At 41.5% G+C, this 6,000-nt stretch overlaps 1 long non-coding RNA gene across 1 annotated transcript in view; it reads left to right on the top strand.

Annotated features, from left to right (window-relative positions):
- Positions 1-5,629: 5,629 nt before the first annotated feature.
- The window catches only part of LOC125368354, a 131,867-nt gene continuing 131,496 nt past the window's right edge, over positions 5,630-6,000 (top strand). The window contains exon 1 of the long non-coding RNA XR_007214225.1: positions 5,630-5,760. This is a non-coding gene — a long non-coding RNA (uncharacterized LOC125368354). The remainder of the gene's footprint in view (positions 5,761-6,000) is intronic.

Raw genomic sequence — 6,000 nt, 5'->3', positions numbered from 1 at the left:
AACACATGGTTTTATCTCTGGATGCGGAAAAAGCGTTCGATAAAATCCAGCACCCATTTATGCTAAAAGCCCTGGAAAATCTGGGATTCCAGGGAACATTCCTGAATATAATCAAGGCAGTTTATGACAAACCAACAGCAAGCATAACTCTAAATGGTGAAAAACTGAAGCCATTCTCTTTAAAATCAGAAACAAGGCAGGGATGTCCACTCTCTCCCCTTCTCTTCAACATAGTACTAGAATTCCTAGCCAGAACAATTAGGCAAGAAGAAAATATAAAGGGGATCCAAATAGGAAAAGATGAAGTTAAACTTTCTCTCTTCGCAAATGACATGATCCTATACCTAAAGAACCCCATAGACTCTACCCCCAAGCTACTAGAGCTGATCCAAAACTTTGGCAAAGTTGCAGGGTATAAAATAAACCTTCAAAAATCAACAGCCTTTCTCTATGCTAACGACCCGAAGACCGAGGCTGAAATCAGGAAAGCAACTCCTTTTGCAATAGCCCCCCAAAACATAAAATACCTGGGAATAACCTTAACCAAAGAAGTGAAAGACCTCTTTGATGAGAACTTTAAAAGCTTGAAAAACGAAATTAAGTCAGAAGTAAGGAAATGGAAAAACCTCCCATGCTCCTGGATTGGGAGGATTAATATAATAAAAATGGCAATATTGCCAAAGGCTATCTACAAATTCAATGCAATACCCATTAATATCCCAACACCATTCTTCAATGAAATAGAGGAAGCAATCCAGAAATTCATATGGAACAATAAAAGACCCTCCTAAGCAGAAAGAACAGCGCTCGAGGAATTACAATACCCAACTTCAAGCTGTATTATAAAGCTATAGTAATAAAAACAGCTTGGTATTGGCACCGGAACAGGCCTGAAGACCAGTGGAACAGAATTGAAGACCCAGAAATGAACCCACAGAACTACGCCTACTTAATCTTTGATAAAGGAGCTAAAACAATAGTATGGAAGAAAGATAGCCTCTTTAACAAGTGTTGCTGGCAAAACTGGCTCAACACATGCAACAAACTAAAACTAGATTCTTATATATCACCCTGCACCAAAATCAATTCCAAATGGATTAAAGACCTTGAAATCAAAACAGACACCCTAAAAACACTAAAGGAAGGAGTAGGAGAAACACTTGGGCTCCTTGGCACAGGACAGAACTTCCTTAACAAAGACCCAGAAAGGCTACAAATCAAAGAAAGGTTTGACAAATGGGACTGCTTCAAATTGCAGAGCTTCTGCACGGCAAAGGACATAGCTCGCAAGATAAACAGAAAGCCCACAGACTGGGAGAAAATCTTTACCGGACATTCAACAGACAAAGGCCTCATATCTAAAATATATGCAGAACTAAAAAAATTACCTTTTTCCAAAACAAAACCGCAAAGAACCAATAGCCCCCTCATCAAGTGGGATAAAGACTTAAAAAGAGACTTCTCTGATGAGGAAATGAGAATGGCCAAGAGACATATGAAAAAATGCTCTACATCACTGGCCATAAAAGAAATGCACATCAAAACAACATTGAGATTCCATCTCACCCCAGTAAGAATGTCATATATCAAGGAAACTAATAATAACAATTGTTGGAGGGGATGTGGTCAAAAGGGAACCCTACTTCATTGTTGGTGGGAATGTAAACTGTTTCAGCCACTCTGGCAAGCAGTATGGAGATTCTTCAGAAGGCTCAATATAGAACTCCCCTATGACCCAGCAGCCCCACTTTTGGGTATCTATCCAAAAGACCACAAACAAAATCACAGTAATGCCACCAGCACAACAATGTTCACTGCAGCACAATTTGTCATAGCGAGAATCTGGAACCAGCCCAGATGCCCCTCAGTAGACGAATGGATCAGGAAAATGTGGTACATATACACAATGGAATTTTATGCCTCTATCAGAAAGAATGACATTGTCCCATTTGAAAGGAAATGGAAGGACTTGGAAAAAATTATACTAAGTGAAGTGAGCCAGACCCAAAGAAACATGGACTCTATGGTCTTCCTTATTGGGAATAATTAGTACAGGTTTAGGCAAGTCATAGCAGAGCATCACAAGGCCCAATAGCTATACCCTTATGAACACATAAGATGATGCTAAGTGAAATGAACTCCATGTTATGGAAACAGTGGTAACTACTTTCAATGTCCTATGTGTATCTGTAGCTTCTATTATTGATGATGTTCTTGTATCACCTTCCTGTGGTTGTACCTACACTATCTCTGTAATCTTATCTGAGTATATTGGAAACCGTGTATACTGGTATTGGAAGTAGGAAATTGAAAGGGAATACCAAATTTGAGAGACACAGGGTAAAAAAAAGACAAACAACTACAAAAGCAATACTTGCAAAACTGTTTGGTGTAAGTGAACTGAACACCTCTGTGGGGGGGGGGCGGGAAGGGAAAGGGGGAGGAGGGAGGGGGATATGAGGGACAAGGTAACAAACTGTACAAGAAATGTATCCAGTGCCTAACGTATGAAACTGTAACCTTTCTGTACATCAGTTTGATAATAAAAATTTGAAAAGAGAAAAAAAAAAGAAAAGGAAGAAAGGATGATTGAAAGAAAGAAAGAGAGAGAAAAAGAACAACAACCACCTCTCACTGATGGAATCACACTGTGTAACTTTGTTTTCCATTTCATATTCTGCCTGGAGATCAATCTATATATGCATAAAGATCAGCCATGTTCTCAGAAATGTCCATTTTACTGCATGGATGGGTTTTAATTTTTCTAGTGTATTCTCAGATGGAGAAGATGTGTGTAATTTCTTGGTTTTGCTCTGACAAACAATTCTACAAATAACATTTCAATCACATATATTTGTGCACATCTACAACTATCACTGAAAGATGAACTCGTCCATCTGGCACAATTTAAGTTGGCCTTTCACAGTGCTTTTTGCCAATCAGAAGGAGAATGCCCAATTCATGCTGCACTTGTGGGATATTTTCCAGTCTCATTGATTTAGTTGCTCCAAGATGCTAATTGAATGCCTATGATATGTCAAGTGTTAATGTAGAATTCTGGGAATACAATGAAGGAAAATAAAGGAAGTGTCCCAGTGAGAAAACTTCCAATGGAGCTTATGTTCTAGATGGAGAGCTCAAGTGCTATTGAATAATCACATCAGTAAATGCAAATCACAGCTTTAAAAATTTATTTTATTTTATTGTCAAGATGATGCACACAGGGGTTACAGTTACATGAGCAAGGGAATGGTTGCATTTCTTGTTGAACATTGGTACCCTCCCTTATATTCTCCTACTTTCCCTCCCTCCTCAACTCCCCTCCCCTCAGTTCTAAAGTTCATTTCCAACATACTGTCTTATGAGTATCTCTGTTGCATTGGTTCACCTTTTGTCCTTTGTCTCACCATTTTATTATTTCCCTTCCCTTACCCAAACCAGATAAATGTATATACAAGACATAGGGTACCAGAATAAAAAACAGTGACAACAGGGGAAAAGCCAAAGGAAAAGTAAAAAGACATAACTGCACACAGTACATCAAAACAAACAAGCAAACAACAACAAAAATCTCTTGTTTCCATGTCTTGGAGTTCATTTCAATTAGCATCACTTTATGTGGTCATATATACATAGTTATTGAGCTATTGTGTCCTCTTCTAGGACTATCCTAGACACATACTGATTATTACAAATGAGGGAAACCATACAGTCTGTGTTTCTTTGAGTCTGGCTCACTTCACTTAATATGCTTTTTTCCAAGTCTTTCTGTTTCCTTACAAATGGGGCGATGTCATTCTTTCTGATGGAAGCATAGAATTCCATTGTGTATATGTACCACATTTTCTTGATCCATTCATCTACTGAGGGGCATCTGGGTTGGTTCCGTATCTTAGCTATGGTAAATAATGCTGCAATTAGAAATCACAGCTGTTATAAGCATGTAAACACAGGGTAATTAGGAGAGTGTATCAAAGAGCAGACTCACTGAGATGGGCTGGCATCAAGAGAAGCTCCTTCTGGAAAGGGAGACTGGAGCTACAATCTGGGACAGAACTGAAGCTCAGTAGGGAAAGCGGGAAGGTGAAGGAGACAGAAGGAACAGCACATGCTCATGCATGTGCACGCATGCGTGAGGGCACACACACACACACACACACACACACACACACACACACAGAGGAAGCATGTCATGTGCCATGTGCAAAGGCCCTGTGCAGGGAGAAGAAGCTAAGGGTTGAGGAGATTCTCAGAGCCAGAGCACACTGCACTTACTGAGAGTGTAGATCCTTTTCTATGATGGGTACAAACCTCTGTAGAAGTTGAAACTGGGTCAGATTTGTGTTTTGAACAGATTATTGTGTTTGTTTGTTTGCTTAGAGAGGGAGCCAGAAGCTCCCTCTCTAGATGCAGGGAGATGAAGCTAGGTGAGCAGAGGTGAGTGGAGACAACACCGGGTCTGCAGAGGGCGAGAGAGGAGCCCCAGTGCCCTGGGCTCTGTAGGGAAGATGTCATCCAAAAAGCATGAGGGCTGCCCGAATGCTTTGAATTGAAAGGGAGCAGCATGAAAGGTCCACTGAGGCACTGATGCCCAAGTGTGTGAGTGTTAGCCACATTAGCACTACCCCAAGTCTTGCCCCATTGTGGGACATTCATTTGTAGAACCTCTCTACTACAGCTTTTGGGGGTGACTCTAGCCATAGGTAAAGCCAGACAGAACACATGTGAACCCCTGAGGAGTCGGGTGGCAGTCTCTCCTTAAAGACAGGAAAAGCTGATTATGTGACAGTGATGGAGTTTTATCTGTGGAACAAATGGGAAGAAACTGCTACTTGACCCCCCTGGGCCACAGCCCTTGCCCTGTCTCTTGGACAGATGCTGGTTCAGTTCTGCCAGGTGGGAGGCCCCAGCTTGTGTCATCCTTGGTTGTGAGAGCACAATGCCAGGGACAGGCTGTTGTCTTGTGCTCCTGCTATGGTTCCTTCTCCAAGCAGGGTGGATGAGCACTACTTCCAAAAGTTGTTTTGATGAGAGGAATATTATCACACAGCACCTGGCACCATGGCTGCTAACCATAACCCTAGTTATGATATAAGCCACCCCCTTATCTAATTAAAAAGGAACTGTTGTTCTTCTAGTATTCAGGTGCTCTGTCACCTCAGAATAGCTACTTAAATGCGGACACCAGATCAGAGTTTTCAGCCCCATTCTCCATTACCCCCATTCCCTAGTTATTTGTTGGCAATATTGACTAAAAAGATGGGGGCAATACTTTGAAATAGGAAAGCGAGCAGTGGGCATGGCGGTCCACATAGCAGGGTTTTGCCTGTCAGGTTTCCCTATGTGGAGCTGGTACCTGCCACCCAGGGCTGTGCTGGGAGGTTCTGCCAGGCCGGGCCACAGCACCCTGCTGGTCCAAGAGGCTCAATTAGCATGCGACATCATACCAGCCTGTACTTTCGCAATGAACTTTTATTCACTTCCTCATTTCACAAGTTTAATTAGCTAAAACAGAGCCAGTGGGCTGGAGTAGATGGAAATGCTTTTAGAATAAAAATATCAATTACCTTGAAAACTTTTAGGAAACATCAAGAAATAATGAACTAACATTAAACCCGCAACCTGAAGCCCTCCACCTGCCTGTCCCCACTCTTCAAAAAGGAAAAAAAAGAAAAGGAGAAAAAAAGAAACAAAAACAATCAGACCTTGATCCAAAGCAAATTCTCCCCCCTGTTCTGGACTTGTCTAGGCAGTTATGAGGTAAGAAGCCACCAATCCTTGCAAATATCAGGCCTAAAGGAGATTTAATTGCTGTGATATTTCATGAACAGAAAGGGTCATCGAATCTTCTGGTCAAGAGCAGATAATGTAATTTTGATACATTTGGAAACTCAGAGCCAGCCTCAGTCAGACAGATGGTGGCACTTAGATCTGAAAGGCTGTGGTTAGGGGGTAAATACCAAGTGACACAGACTTGTGATGGTGAACTCAGAAGGAACA

Source organism: Perognathus longimembris, chromosome 20 (assembly GCF_023159225.1).
Source record: "Perognathus longimembris pacificus isolate PPM17 chromosome 20, ASM2315922v1, whole genome shotgun sequence".
In the NCBI taxonomy this organism is placed as follows: domain Eukaryota; kingdom Metazoa; phylum Chordata; class Mammalia; order Rodentia; family Heteromyidae; genus Perognathus; species Perognathus longimembris.
This window is presented reverse-complemented; position numbering and strand designations above follow the sequence as displayed.